General features: G+C 40.6%; 1 protein-coding gene across 4 annotated transcripts in view; it reads right to left on the bottom strand.

The window, feature by feature from the left end:
* INO80 (INO80 complex ATPase subunit) overlaps positions 1 to 1440 on the bottom strand; it is a 129772-nt gene extending 128332 nt beyond the window's left edge. For all 4 annotated transcript variants that reach the window (XM_036842975.1, XM_036842977.1, XM_036842978.1 and 1 more), the window contains exon 1: positions 826 to 1440. The gene's annotated coding sequence lies outside the window, so the exon portion shown is untranslated. The remainder of the gene's footprint in view (positions 1 to 825) is intronic.
* Between the last annotated feature and the right edge of the window lie 14595 nt (positions 1441 to 16035).

The following is a 16035-nucleotide window of genomic DNA, read 5'->3' as shown; positions in this document are numbered from 1 at the left end:
AGCAAAGTCAACCTCCTAATTCTTCTCCCATTCTACCAACAAGTACACGAACATAAAACTAGACAGTGTCTGAATCAAAGAATTCGGCACAGTTGGCTGTTAAACTAAAATAGTGAGTGCCTTCTTAGAATCTCCCACTCCTAAACTGTAGGGGGCTTCCACTTACGGAAGTAGTTGTTTTCAACAGCAAGCTCAAGAAGGAACGTCAAACTGGATGACATTTGCCTAGACGCCCTACAAAAGCCAAAAAGACTAGAAGGGGTGACACCTACACACTCCTATGTCTGTGCACGTGTTAGGCTGCCCCCACCCAACACCAACAAACAGCATGCACCATTCACCCAGATCCCAACTTGCTCACCATAAACTGACACACTATCAAGCCCTTTAGCTCATTTGTTTAAAAGGACAGATACAGCAACCCTCACCAGGTTCCCACTCGAGCCCAACCAGCCCCCGCCCTGCCCCTCCCCACCCCAAACCCACACACGTGTTAGCCCGACACCGCCCCACCGGGTCCCACGTGCACCTGGTCTAACACACTCCCCACGTGTGGGCGCCCCACGGGCTTCCTCAGCTGTCTGAGGTCACCGCGTGACCCTGGGTCTCCAGAGGTAGGAGAGGGGAAGGACGAGGCCCAGGTCCCTGAGGTCCCAAGCCTTCGGGGAGTGTCCACACCCATCCTCCCTACTAACCCCAACAAATCCAAGGGCCGGGGGCGACGGCCCCTTTAAGACGCGGCCCAGTCGTCGCCCACAGAGAGGGGCGCAACGGGGCCTACACAACCCCCCCCTCCGTTCGCCCGCCCACGTCTAGTCGCCTCACCTCGGGCCGCCGGGCCCCGCCGCCGCGGCGGCGGCGGAGGGGGGGCGGGGTGCGGGCGGGGTCCGGAGGGGGGGGTCGCCCCGCCGACGATGGAGCCGCGGTTCGCTCTCTGAGGCCGTGGGACGGTGACTGCGTTGGGCGTGGACGCTCCTAGCTCGCTCCCTCGGCGGCTCCTGGGACCCCAAGATGGCGGCGGCGCTGAGGCGGCTGCGGGCGCTGGGCCGGCGGCGGCGGCGGCCACTTTCACTCACTGAGAGGAGCGGAGCAGGGACACGGGGAGCCATGGCGGGGGGGAGGAGAGGCGCCATAGCCAGGCCAGAACAATCGAGCCGCTACTCAGCGGGCTTACCCCTGCCCCGCCCACGCTCACTGCTCGTCGCCAGCCCGTGGCCGTCCGCAGTGCCGCTGCGGTCGGCCTCGTGCAGCTCGCACCCCGCCGCTACAGCCTGACGCCCCGCGCGGACCGGGGTTCGGGGGGAGATCCTGATCCATGCCATCTGAGTGCAGATTGGTCGGGGCTGGGACTGCCGAAGATTGCCGAAAGGCGGCGGGGAGGAGGAGGAGGATGTCATCGCTAGAGTGAGCAAGCAGATCTCGCGGGAGCAAGTGTCGCGAGACCTCTCCAGGTCTGCAACCGCCAAAGAAAGGTTACTTTTCCCGGAAGTAACGTCAGTCGAAACGGCCCGGGATGCTGGGAATGTTCGTTCCCGCAGGCAGGAGATGGGGGGGTGGTGCTTGTGATTAGTTTCTTAGGGGCTACCAAACACTGCTGAGTTCACTTGAGGGAAAGTATAGGCTCGGGTGTGATATTTTATCCTGTTTTTGGCCCCTTTGGGTGGGGTTGTATATTGTGGGGAAGCGCCTGCTCTGTAGAACCACTCTTAACAGTAGTTTGGGGCTCCACTTTAGGCTCAGCGACCAAGACTGCGATGCTGTGGCATATTTGGGCAAGGCGCCAAGGTGAAGGCTTTAGGATTCAAGCACTTGGGAACACACAGACCTGCCATCAGAAATGCCTCCCTATTCTAACACTCACCCAATGAGCCTCTAAAAAGGGACTAATTTGACTTGTCTGTGCCAACTCCATAGTTTGCGCCCCCTACTGCCCACATTTACTAAAGTTAATGCAATTCAGTTACCAGCATCTGTGATGAGAAGTACCTAGTGTAGAGCCTAACCGCAGATAAGGATTAGAAGAACTTGCTGAAAGTTATCTATTCTCTTTCCGTTCCCTCATGTCTCATGTTTTAATTCATTTCAGCCTGGCCTTTAGCATGTAAGCAGAACAGCATTTGCTTAAGGTCACTAAGTAGCCTTCTTGTGCCAAATTCGCTGGACTTTGAAAAGTTAGTTTTGCTAAAAGGCAAAAGTACAATATACACCCTTTGTGAAAGAAAGAAGGGGACATAAAACACACAAATACCTGCTCATTTTTCAGGGGGGGGATAAACCAGAAGTTAAGGTGAATGATGTCCTATATGAGAAGGGTGGCAAGAAGGGGAGGATGGGAACAAGGTAGCAGGATTGACAAAGGAGCGGCAGATATTTTTATATAGGACTGTCTCTGAGAACCATATGTTTCACATACCCAAAAACATAAACACCTAAAACCAACTGGGATAATATTTGAGTAACAACCAGCTGATTGGAGCATAAATCAAAAGGAAAAGAGTAAAGGGGGAAAAGTCAGTAAGCTGCGGAGGGACCAAGTTGTAGAGTCCTTTAAATTTCAGACGTGTAGGTTGTCTGTTGTATTTGTTTTCTATTGCTGTGCTAACAAATTACCACAAATATAGTGGCTTAACACAAACTTACTATCTTACAATTCTGTAAGTCAGAAGTCTGACTCGGGTCTCAAACTGGGCTAAAATCAAGGTGTTGGCAGGGCTGCCTTACTTTCTGGGGGCTCTAGGGAAGAATTTGTTTCCTTTTCCAGCTGCCAGAGGCTACTTGCATTCCTTGGCTCCTGGCTCCCTTCTTCCATCTCAAAGCCAGCAATGGTAGGTTGGGTCCTTCTCATGTCATATCTGACCAACTCTTACCCTTTTAAGGATCCTTGTAACTACAGCAGGCCCACCCAGATAATCTAGGATACACTCCCTATTTTAAAATCAACTGATTAGCAGCTTTTAGCTCACCTGCAACCTTAATTCCCCTTTGTCTGTAACCTAATATATTCACAGGTTTTGTGGGCATCCTTGGGGGAAGGCCATTATTCTGCCTGCCCCCCCCCCAGTTCTGTTCTAGAACTTTTGATGTACAACTCTCATCTTTCATCTATGACTTTCACATTAAAGTCCAGTTTTTTCTAATCTCTAATACAGTCTTGCATTCTCTTTTTCTTTTTTTTTTTTTGGCCTTGCTGTGTGGCTTGTGGGATCCTAATTCCCCAACCAGGGATCAAACCCGGGCCGAGTGGAAGCTTGGAGTCCTAACCATTGGAGTGCCAGGGAATTCCCTGATCTTGCATTGATTGAAAGTCTTTGTACATTCTTTGCCTCAGAGATTTAGGACCTCACATAAAATTTCATCTACAATTTCTTTGTAATTTGGATTTAAATTGAGATTTAATGTTTTCCAGAAATATCTTGATTTTATTTTACAGTTCATTGTAACATTTTCTGTTTTCTATCCAAATAAAGGAATCTCTTTGGCTTTCTTTAAAAACTGTTCATAATATTAAGAAAAATCATTCAATATGCAATATTCAATTTTATTAGTAATGTTTAAAATACATTAGAAAATAAAACAGATCATTTAATGATAATTTTGAGGAAACTGTGCAATTTAGGATATGTATTTTATTTCCAATAATAAAGCAATAAACAAAAACAAAACCCACTATGTGTCAGGGTAGAGGAAAGACCCAAAACTGAATATAAACACTAAGGAATGAACTTAACTGTTTTACAGATGAGTAACACAGCGACTCTACAGGGGGTGGGGAGGAAAAGAACTCACCGAAGTACTGAGGGAAACAGTATCTTGACTGGATACCTAAGAATAAACCAACTGAACTGTACATAAATTCTGTGATCCACATTGTAAGTATTTCTCTCCAGTATGCATGTTAGAATTAAGCAAATATATTGTAGATCATGAGCTGTGTTTCTCACTGTTGTAGAAAAAAGTTATTAAGTAAGGAAGAGGGGAAAGCTAAAATGAAGCCTGTGGTGTTGGATTGGAATCTGAGGTATCTGTATAAACTCATGGTTTTTAATATATGTAAAATAGGTACAGAAATATAGATCGGTGTGTATGTGTGAATTAATAAACATATATGTCCTAGTTCTCTCTGCTGAGAGTATTTAGAAGCAATGAGGATACCTAGCAGATCTTGATTTCTAAACACCATTCTCCAATAAAAAGAACAAGGAGAACCTTGGAGAAATAACTGATTCCTAGGCTGAGGCAGGGAAACTACCAGATGAGCCTGGAATATATTGTGATGCCAGGAAATAATGCTTAAAAAAGGATGTCACAAGAACACAGCAGCCAACCTGAAAGAGTTCCTAATGGCCAAAGCAACAAAATAAATAATGACAGTATTGCATTATGACCCATGGACCCATAGGTATTTATTTTTAATGTTCATGCATCCATACTGATACAAATAATTGGTTATTTAAATGGATGGGAGAGAAGGGACAACTCTTTCTTAGAGTAGAATTCCAATTAATAAATGGAGAAGGAAAGAGGGATAACAAAAATCACCACTAGGCAAACATTGCAGTAATAACTTGCAGACAAGATCCACAGATGGATGCTAAATTAGTAGGTGAAAATTTGAGGAGAAACAGGATTTACATAGATTCAAAGTGTTTCACCCAAGATACATTTTAGCACAAAGGGAAAGATAGTAACTTAATAATGGTGAGGGACTTCCCTGGTGGCACAGTGGTTAAGAATCCTCCTGCCAGCGAAGGGGAAACGGGTTTGATCCCTGGTCTGGGAAGATCCCACATGCCACAGAGCAGCTAAGCCCATGGGCCACAACTACCGAGCCTGCACTCTAGAGCCCACGAGCCACAACTACTGAGGCTGCGTGCCCCAACTACTGAAGCCCGCACACCTAGAGCCTGTGCTTCTCAACAAGAGAAGCCACCACAATGAGAAGCCCACACACTGCAACAAAGAGTATACCCCGCTCACTGCAACTAGAGAAAGCCCGTGCACAGCAACAAAGACCCAAAGCAGCAAAAAAATTAATTAATTAATTATTTTTAAAAATGATGATACTCAGCAAACCGCCTTAACCAAGTGATCAAGATGAACATCATCAGTAACAAGACATATTTACATCATGAACCCCTTGATATTTTGCATTGAGAAGGACACAGTATCATTTCTGTGGTATTCTTGCTGAAAATGTATAATCTCATTCCAATCACGAAAAAAGAATTAGACAATCTGAAATTGGGGGACTTTCCAAAAGAGAATTGATCAATACTCTTCAAAACTGTCAAGATAATGAAAGACAAGGAAAGACCTGAAGACAACTGCAGACTGCTAGAGACTGGGAAGAAATAACAAGTAAATCTAATGTGGAGTCCTGGAAAGGATCCTGTAAAGAAAAAGGGACATTGGTGGGAAAACTGGTGACATTTGTATAATGTCTCTAATTTAGTTCGTAATATTGTACTAGTGTTAATTCCCTTGTTTCGATAACTATACTAAGGTTATGTAAGATGTTAACGTTGGGGAAGCTGGGTGAAAATAAACACAGGAAATCTTTTTTGCACCTTCTCTGTAAGCCTAACATTAGTTCAAAATAAAAAGTTAAATTTTTTTTAAATTCCACTTAACTTTTCAACTGTATTCATCTCTATTCTTGAAATACCGTCTTCCCTTAACTTTGGAATCAGAGTGTTCTGGTTTTCTTCTTCACTTTGGACAGTTTTTTATAACCACAGCAACTAGTCCACTGGTTCATGGATTCTGGTCTTGACAAAATTAGGGATATGCAGGAACTTACATGAGAGTACAAAACTATTTTAAGACACACTCTTCTCAAATTCCTTAGCTAACTTGAAATCACAGGAGACATAGGGGGACTTCACTTGAGAGGAGCCAGAAGTATCAACGTAACCTTTTCTCAGATGTAGCGGAGATGGCCACTATATAAGCAGTAATAACCGTGAAACTGCCCCCACCAATCATCAGCTCCATCCGGAAAAGGGATAGTTCCCACCATCCTGACTGCTATCTGGAATTCCAGGGAAAATAGGGAGGTGAAGAGCAAGTGTATTCTGCCTGGTATCTGCAGGATACACACTTTAAACATTAAAGCAAGGGCCAGAAACTGGTGGTCTTTGGCCATAACCGGCCTCCAGGTGTGTGTTTTGTTTGAGGTTGTTTTTTTTTTTAATTAATTAATTAATTTATTTACTTTTGGCTGTGTTGGGTCTTCGTTTCTGTGCAAGGGCTTTCTCTAGTTGCGGCAAGTGGGGGCCACTCTTAATCGCGGTGCGCGGGCCTCTCACTATCGCGGCCTCTCTTGTTGGGAGCACAAGTTCCAGACGCGCAGGCTCAGTAGTTGTGGCTCACGGGCCTAGTTGCTCCGCGGCATGTAGGATCTTCCCAGACCAGGGCTTGAACCCATGTCCCCTGCATTAGCAGGCAGATTCTCAACCACTGCGCCACCAGGGAAGCCCTGTTTGAGTATTTTTTTGAAAACTAAGAATATCTAACAACACTGGTCCAATAGCTGAATGGAAGTGAACTGTAGCTTCTCCATTTAAGCATGGTATATGCTTTCCTGTTCACCAGAGTCCCTATTACTACTGGTGACACTACTTAAACCCAATCCACTGACACTGTTTCTACAACTGCCCAACTTCTGCAGATATTTGAGCTTGCAGTTCCTACAATAAAAGATTTTTATTTGTTTGAATTTGTCACTCTTGCTGAGATGGTTTTTGTTCTAATTAGCATGGGTGAGTAAATGCTGTTTTGAAAGCACATAAACATAATAATAGCTAACATTTTGTCAGCACCTATAGGCAGTGCTCTAGGAGCAATACACATTTAGCCTTCATGAAAGCCCTTTATTTCCATTTTGTGAAAAGGGAACTGAGGCTTAACTTGATTAGGTAATAATTAAGTAACTTGTTCAAGCTCACACAGATAGTAAGTGATAAAGCAGGGACTCAAACCCAGGTCTTCAGAGGCCAAGTTCTATATTCTTACACTATACCAAACATCTGCTCTTATCACTTTAATTTGCTTTACTGACTTGGTTGTCTATCTGTAATCTTTGATGCTATCACTCGTTTATTTTAAAATTATGAAATATATACCAGCACAAAGAAAAATATAGGGAAAAATATAACAAACATTTGTGTACCCACCACCAGATTTGTCAAATCTTAATATATTGTCATATTTGTTTTTATTAATAAAACGTTACAAATATAGCTGATGCCATATGTAGCCCTTTTTATTCCCTTTCTCCTCTTTCATCACTCCCAGAGATAACCACTATCCTGAATTTGTTATTAACAATACCCATCCATGTTTTATATATATATATATATATATATATATCTCTTCATAAAAATTATACTATATGTATCTTCACTTGCTCTTTTCACTCAACATTATGTTTTTGAGGTTTATCCATGTTAATATGTATAGCTTTAATTTATTTTATATTTTTATTATTTTTAAATTTGGGGGGACTTCAGATTCACAGAACAGATTGATCATAACCTTTGTTTCATGACACATCAGAAGTCTGTCACTGGCTTCTTTCTATTTACTTTTTTTTTTTAATTTTTAAAAAATTTTTATTATTTTGGCTGCATTAGGTCTTCGTTGCTGTGCGGGGGCTTTCTCTAGTTGCGGTGAGCGGGGGTTTCTCTTCGTTGCAGTGGATGTGCTTCTCACTGCGGTGGTTTCTCTTGTTGCAAAGCACAGGCTCTAGGCACACGGGCTCAGTAGTTGTGGCGCACGGGCTTAGTTGGTCTGCGGCATGTGGGATCTTCCCGGACCAGGGCTCGAACGTGTGTCCCCTGCATTGGCAGGTGGATTCGTAACCACTGCGCCACCAGGGAAGTCTGGGTATCCTGTTATATGTAGTCTTCTGGGACTTACCTTTTCCACTTAATGTTGATAAAACTGTTAGGTGTTACTGGAGCTGGTAGTTTTTAAAACAGCTTTATTGGGATTTCATTCACATACCCAAAACTTCACCCACTGAAATGTGTATAATTCAATGTTTTTTAGTATCTTCACAGAGTTGTGCAACCATCATCATAATCTAATTTTAGAACATGTTCCTTTCCCCGAAAAGACATGCCCATCCCCAAGCCCCACCTCCACCCATGTAACCACTAATTTTTCTGTCTCTATAGATTATTTAATTAATTTTTACTGTTGTATAATATTACCTTGTTTATACCATAGTTTATTTACCCACTCTCCCACTGATGGGCATTTGGGTTGTTTTCCAGGTTTTCACTGTTATGAATAGCGTTGGTCTGAACAGCCTTGTATCTGTCCTGTCTTGCGCATGCATGTCCAAGACGTTTTCTTTGGCATATACATAATAGTAGACTTACAGGATCATGAATATGCAAGTGCTCAAGTAAAGAAAATAATTAAAACTATTTGGAAACTATATTCCCAAGTAGTTGTGCAATTACACACTCTCACCAGCAATAAGAAAGAGAGATTGTGGATTACTATCTCTCCGAAATTTTATAAGGTTAAACAGCTCAAACGTTTATTGGCCATTTGTGTTGCTCTTCTGTGAAATCCCTGTTCATGTCTTTTGCCTCTGTTTCTATTGGGTGTGTGTGTGTGTGTGCGCTTTCCTTATTGATTTGAAAGAGTTCTTAATTTATTCTTGATACAAATCCTTTGCTATTTCTGCCTATTGTGAATATCTTTCTCCAGTTTGCTACTTATCTTTTTGCTTTCTTCAATGTCCCTTAAAGAAAAGTTCTCAATTCTAATAGCCAAATTTATCAATATTCTCTTCTAAATCAAATGTTTTTAATGTTTTGCTCAAGATATCTTTCCCTATTCCACAGTCTAAAAAAAATCCACCAGTATATGCTACTAAGAGGTTTTTGGTTTTTTAACACTTAGATCTTTAATCCAACTGGAATTTTTTAATATGTTGAAAAGTAATATCCAATTCATCTTTTTCCATAGAGAGATCCATTTTTTCCAAATCCATTTATTGAAATGTTGGTCCCTCCTTTCCCACTGCTCTGACATGCTGTCTCTGTTTTTTACTAAGGTTCTACATTATGATGGTCTGTTTCTGGACTTATTCTATTCCATTGGTCAACTTGTCTGTCCTGTGCCAATGTCACATTGTCTTAATTAGTACAATTTCAAAATAAGTTCTGATACTTGGTAGGCAAGTCACTCTCCCTTCATCTTCAGAAATGTTCAGCTATTTTTTGGTCCTTTATTCTTCCATTTAAATTTAATATCATTTTATCAATTTTAATGAAAAATGTGGTTGGCAGTTTTATTGTATCTCATTGAATCCATAGATCAATTCAGAGAGCGTTGACATTTCATGATATTAAATCTTCCTATCTGTGAACATGGTAGCTCTACATTTATTAGTTTTGTTTAGATCCTCTTTACTACCTCTTAATAACATTTTATAGTTTTTCCTGTAGGAGCCTCAGACCACTTTCGTTAGATTTATTCTTAATTACTTGACATTCTCAAATATTATTTAACCTTATATAGTAATAAACAAACTGTAAGAGTTGTCTTCTCTTTTATATTGCACATCTTTCTTGTGCACCTACAGGAGTCTTTCTAGGGTATATACCTATTGCTGAAATTGTTGAGTCATAAGGTATATGCATCTTCAACCAAAAGTGCTCTGTGAATAATAACAGTCAAAAAAAACTCCACACAAATATAAGTTGGTAGTGAACACTTCAGAAATATTTGATGAAGGAACTATCCCAATTGAAATAGTGAAATGAATTTTACCACATGGTAATCATGGTACAGCCAAAGTTATACTGGAAGAGAGGCATATTCAGAGTGGAGGATGGAACGTCCTGACAGTTTTAGAATGAGTGTCATCAGGAAACTCCTTCCTCTGAAAAGGAAAACAAAGCAGCTGTGGGAGAATCTTTGAGAAATATAAAGAATTAATTAGAGAAGCTCATTACTAAAGATATTTATTTTCTTTCTAGAAAAGCAATCTGGCCAAGTTGAGGGAAATAGCAAATAACTACTAACCCTAAATAGTATCTTCCACATTAAGTTTCTCAGCATTTAACATCTACAGATAAGACAGGCAGAGCTAAACTGACTGCAAGGAGAGATTTAAAAAAAACTTCACGTATATCTGGTATTAATGTTATATATTTGCGTTTATATTCACCATCTCATATGATACTATAAAGGTGATAGTATGAATATCTCCACTTTATAGATGACAAAAAAGAACTTCAAGGAGATTAAGCCTAAAATCACAAAACAAGTCCATTAGTAAATCCAGGACTTGACTCAAGATATGTGAAAGAAATTCAGAGCATTCTGGTGAAAAGCTCTGAGGCACAATGCAAAGATTTTTAACTCCTTAGAGCATGCCAGAATTTTAAGACAGTAGGTAAAACAAAGTACCAAAACAATTCAATATATTTAGTGGTAATGACAACAGGCCCCTTTTAAGTTGGTGCTAGAGTCAGAAGCCTGGCAAGATGGAGGATGTAAAAAGGATAAATAAATTTAGCCATGAGTGTATAAAACATGACTGACAGAAAGTTTTACAAATAGTTTTACATATTTAGCTTCTTTTCTCCTTTGTGGTTATTTCATAATAGGAAAGATGTAACAGGGAGAGTTAGATTGTTATGAGGATGTGTTCAAATATCTATAGAAGGATAATTTTTAATATTGCCTTAGAGGTAGGTGCAGCAGATAGTTCTGATGCCGATAATATCTTCCATGTAGTTTGAGCTTTCATATATCTTATCTGAAGTGGTAGCCTCAGTTTCTACCTTGAAGTCGGAAGAATATGAAAACCACCATGTGGGTAAGTGGGACACAAGAAATAAAGGACGATAACAGTGTGAAATGGTGGGGCCACTCTGGAAACAGTCTGGCAGTTCTTCAAAATGTTAAGTACAAGAAAAAAACAAAAAAAAAAAAAAAAAAAAAAAATGTTAAGTACATTGCTACCATTTGATCCAGCACTCCACTCCTGGGTATAGACACAAGAGAAATGAAAACATATGTCCACCCAAAAACTTGTACACAAATGTTCATAGCAACATTATTCATAATAGCCAAAAGTATACCTAAATGTCCATCAACCAATGAATGGGTAAACAAATGTGGGATATCCATACAATGGAATATTATTCATCAATAAAAAGGAATGAAGTACTGGCACATGCTGCAACATGAATGAACCTTGAAAGCATTACGCTAACTGAAAGAAGTCAGTCACAAAAAACCACATATTACATGATTCTATGCATGTGAAATGTCCAGAATAGGCAAAGCTATAGAGTTAGAGAGTAGATCAGTGATAGCTTAGGGCAGGGAAGGGTGTGGGAAGAGGCGGTAATAGCTAAAGGGTATGGAGTTTCTTTTCTGAGGTGATGAAAATATTCTAAAATTGATTGTGGGGATTTCCCTGGTGGTCCAGTGGTTAAGACTACGCGCTTCCACTGCAAGGGGCACGGGTTCAATCCTTAGTTGGGGAACTAAGTTCCTGCATGTGGCGCTGAGAGGCCATAAATAAATAAATAAATAAATAAAATTGATTGTGGTGATAGTTGCATGTAACTGTGAATATACTAAAACTGCTGAATTGTACACTTTTAATTGATGAATTGTGTGGTATGTGAATGTATCTCAATAAAGCTGTAAAATAGAAAAGAAAAGGAACAGCATGAAGAACTTAGAGACCAGATCTCCCCAGCAGCATCCTCCAGGGCCCCCTTCTTTTTCCTACACAATGCTTAAAACAAAACAAAATGAAAAAAAAACAAAAAGAAAAACTAGAGGTGTTCTTAAATTTATCTGTTAGTGGATGTGTCCACATTTTAGCTGTTCAGAATAATCCCAGCATGGTTATCACTGAACTCAAATAGAAAGTGATAATAGGACAGCCCAGAGACCAGTCTGGTTCTAGCCCAAATCTAAAGGTCCTGTGAGGCTGAGAGAGTACTCCTCAGTTGGTCCCTAGCAACCTTGAGTACCTGTACATGTCCCAGGCCTATCCTTATCTGAATTCATACCCCATAAATCTGGACCATATCTGGACAGATGTCAGGGACAGGATGAATAACTACTCATCATCTCTTCTCTTTGCCAGTGCAGGCAATGTATGCCGGGGGAATGTTGTGTGTCAGATCTAACAAAGGGGAGAAACCAGTTTGACTTCATGCCAGTGCTAGAAGTGACATGACAAGGCTGGAACTGAACCATGCATGCACAATGGACTCTGAAGGAGAAGACAGGTTCCCCTCAAGTTTTAAAGCAAGAGACAAACTCAATCAAGGGTTCTAGTTTGTTTCTACCACCAGCCTATTTTCTTTCCCCATGTCAGGAGCATACTGGGCAGGGTCTAGAAGAGCTTCCATGTGATTGTCTCCCTTTGATATGTGCTCAAGCCAAGTCCCAGGGAAAGCAAACCCCTTGCTCCAAGAGGACCAAATCCAGCTAGCTCTTAACAGGTCCACTCATTCTATGAAAAGTATAATAAACAACAAGGTCCTACTGTATAGCACAGAGAACTGAATCACTTTGCTGTACAGCAGTAATTAACTATACTTCAATGCTGTACAGCACTGTAAATCAAGTATAGTTCAATTAAAAAAAAAAAAAGTGAAAAGCATGAAACATTCAGGCAGTTTTCCAGCATCCTCTCCACCACAGTCAACTCTTAGAAGTCCTCTCTGGTTTTCAGGCTCTTCCTTCACCAGAGAGATGGCAGTGCTAGGCCTCGCCACTCAAGGAGACACTTCATTCCATTTCAGTCAACAACACACTTTCCACAGTACCCTTTGCCCTACCAAACTCCATTTCTGGGATTGTAAAACCATATTGGAGCAGAGTTCCCAGAGGATGGGGACATTAACCAGAAGGAAGCGTCTGTGTGTTCCATCTTCTTCCTTAGGAATTGTGGTTCTGTGGTTCTCTGTTTTCTTTCCTCTGGACTCAACTTGTAAATTTGAGGGAAAGTTAGTGAAAAGAAAGAGTCAGTCAATGAGAACCAGGTCTGGAGTGAGAGGCACAGGGAGACACTGAATTCATGCTGGTAATGGGCTATCCAGCATACTGAGAGGTCAGTGCAACCTTGGTTTAGACCTTTACTCTCATTTTTCAAGACTTCTGACACAGACAGAACAAAGCTATACCATTAAAACATAGTTAAAGTATACATTAATGCATTCAGGGAGAAACCCAGAAGCTGACTGGAAACTACTGGGTATCTATAGTTATGCTGCGGTACTTTTCCTACGTATGTACAGGATCTTCTGGTCCCCAACTGGCTGAACTGGAACAATGGATTCTTTTTTTTTTTTTAATATTTATTTATTTAGGCTGCGCTAGGTATTAGTTGCTGCATGCGGGATCTTTTAGTTGCGGCCTGCGAACTCTTAGCTGCAGCATGCATGTGGGATCTATTTCCCTGACCAGGGATCAAACCTGGGCCCCCTGCATTGGGAGTGCAGAGTCTTAGCCACTGGACCACCAGGGAAGTCACTGGAACAATGGATTCTGATAGACATCCACTACCAGCACATGGGCTTGTAGAGGGGGAAGGAGATTTTCAGAAAGATGGGGTGTTCCTCTGGGTAGCCAAAGCAGCAAAACTGTGTCAAATGGAAAAATAAAATCATAAAGGTACTAGAAGAAACATAGATTATTTTTTAACCTTGGAGTGAAAGATCTCTTTTGAGCCTGCCATAGAATCCAGAAGTCATAAAGGGAAAGACTGATGGTAAATCAACTATACTTCAATTTAAAAGATAAATAATAATAACATAAAACAAATAAAATTATTCCAGAATTAAAAGTTCACCAAAAATAAATAGATAAGTATGAATTTTTTAAAAATAAAGGAAAAGGCTGATAAATATAACAGAAACAGTTAATGTAACAACCTAAAAATCACCATAAGTCACATAAAAAAGCCAATTTCTTTAATATACAGAGAGCACTTATACACCAAAATTTAAAAATTAACAGCCCAATAGGAAAAGAGGCAAAAAAGAGAAAATCAATTTGGTTGTTCAACAGGTATTTACTGAATGCTTAGTGTATTCAAGGCATGGTTCTAGGCACTGGAGATGTGGCTTTGAGAAAAACAACATAGAAAAATAAGTATCAAAGGTTAGTAAACATATTAAAAGATTCTCAACTTCACTTAGAATAAATACAATTTTTAAAAAAATTGAAATAGTGTTTTTCACTTACCAAATAGGCAAAGAGTAAGCTTAGTACAGGCAGTGTCCAAGGGACATATGCACCACTATACACTAATGAAGAAGTCTAAACTGGCAGCATCCTTTTTTTTTTTTTTTTTTTAATTTTTATTTATTTATTTATTTATTTATTTATTTATGGCTGTGTTGGGTCTTCGTTTCTGTGCAAGGGCTTTCTCCAGTTGCGGCAAGCGGGGGCCACTCTTCATCACAGTGCGCGGGCCTCTCACTATCACGGCCTCTCTTGTTGCGGAGCACAGGCTCCAGACGCGCAGGCTCAGTAATTGTGGCTCACGGGCCTAGTTGCTCCGTGGCATGTGGGATCTTCCCAGACCAGGGCTCGAACCCGTGTCCCCTGCATTGGCAGGCAGACTCTCAACCACTGCGCCACCAGGGAAGCCCTGGCAGCATCCTTTTAGAGAACTCTTACCGCTCACTTTAACACATCTGATTTGTTTGAGCCTTTTTTTTTTAACAAGGATCTACTTAACCTTTTAATTTAAAAGGATTATATTAAAAATGAAATCATAAAATATACCTATCCTTTTGTAAGGGCCTTTGAAGCTTTCTGTTTTCTATGTGTGTTGAAGTTAGAAGACATTTTATTTATAGAGGCACACTCTTCTGGGCTTAAGTAATCTACACTAACTCTAGCTCTGTATTTTTATTATTCACTTTTTCATTCAGCAGACATCTACTAAGCTAACTGCTTTATGCCAAGCAATGTGTTAATCACTGGCTATTTAGTCTGATGAGGGAGACATCAGATTAATCACAGCATAACAAGTGCAACAAAAGTATGTACAAAGTACTTAGGAAGCAGACAGGAGGCATCAATAACTGTCAACAGACTTTAGAGAAAACTTTCCAGAGGAGAGATATTTAAGCCAGTTCATGAGAGGAGTCTTTCTTCTCATGGGTTTGCCACCCAATAAACAAATGGGAAATGAAAATAATACATTAACGTCAAATGTCAAAGTCAGAAGAAAGGTAGATTCAGAAAGGGCCACCATACTTGAATTACAATGTGGTGAACTCAAGAAGGGAACCACTGAGCGTTGGAGGAGGCTGCTGAGACGGAAGACATCTGAGTCCTGAAACTGAAGGCTGAACGTAAACATGATATCATCATAAGTATCTCCCTTATGAAATTTAAGGGACCACAGGCTCCTCACAGAAAACATGATTACAGGAGCATTTCGGGTGGACACTGTTGTTCTGAATATTGCTGCTGATAATGGTGGATATTAAGTATTTCAAGGAATGGGCAAAGTGGTGAGCTTGGAATATTGGTCTGTATTTTTCTTTTCTTGAACTGCCCTTTTCAGATTTTTATATCAGGGTAATGTTGCCCTCACAAAATGATTTAGAAGTGTCTTCTTTGTCCTATGAAAGAGTCTGTGTGATTATTTTCTTAAGGCCTTATTTGTTAGAGATATATACTGAAATATTTACAGGGGAAATTATATGATGTCTAGAATTTGTTTTAAAATACTTCAGAAAAAAAAAGAATAGCTGAAACAAGAATGATAGAATGTTGATAATTCTGCAAGTGTGGTTATGGGTACCTGGGGGTTTATTATACTATTTTCTGCACTTTTAAGTATGTTAGAAATTTTCCCTAAGAAAAGGTTTTTTAATATATTTTTTTTAACTTTTAATTTTATTTTGGAGTATAGCCAATTAACAATCTTGTGATAGTTCCAGGTACACAGCAAAGGGACTCAGCCATACATTATATGTATCCATTCTCCCCCAGACTCCCCTCCCGTCCAGGCTGCCA

The sequence above is a fragment of the Balaenoptera musculus genome, chromosome 2 (assembly GCF_009873245.2).
Source record: "Balaenoptera musculus isolate JJ_BM4_2016_0621 chromosome 2, mBalMus1.pri.v3, whole genome shotgun sequence".
Taxonomy (NCBI): Eukaryota; Metazoa; Chordata; class Mammalia; order Artiodactyla; family Balaenopteridae; genus Balaenoptera; species Balaenoptera musculus.
Note: the sequence above shows the minus strand (reverse complement) of the source record. Positions and strands in the feature narration are given on the sequence as shown.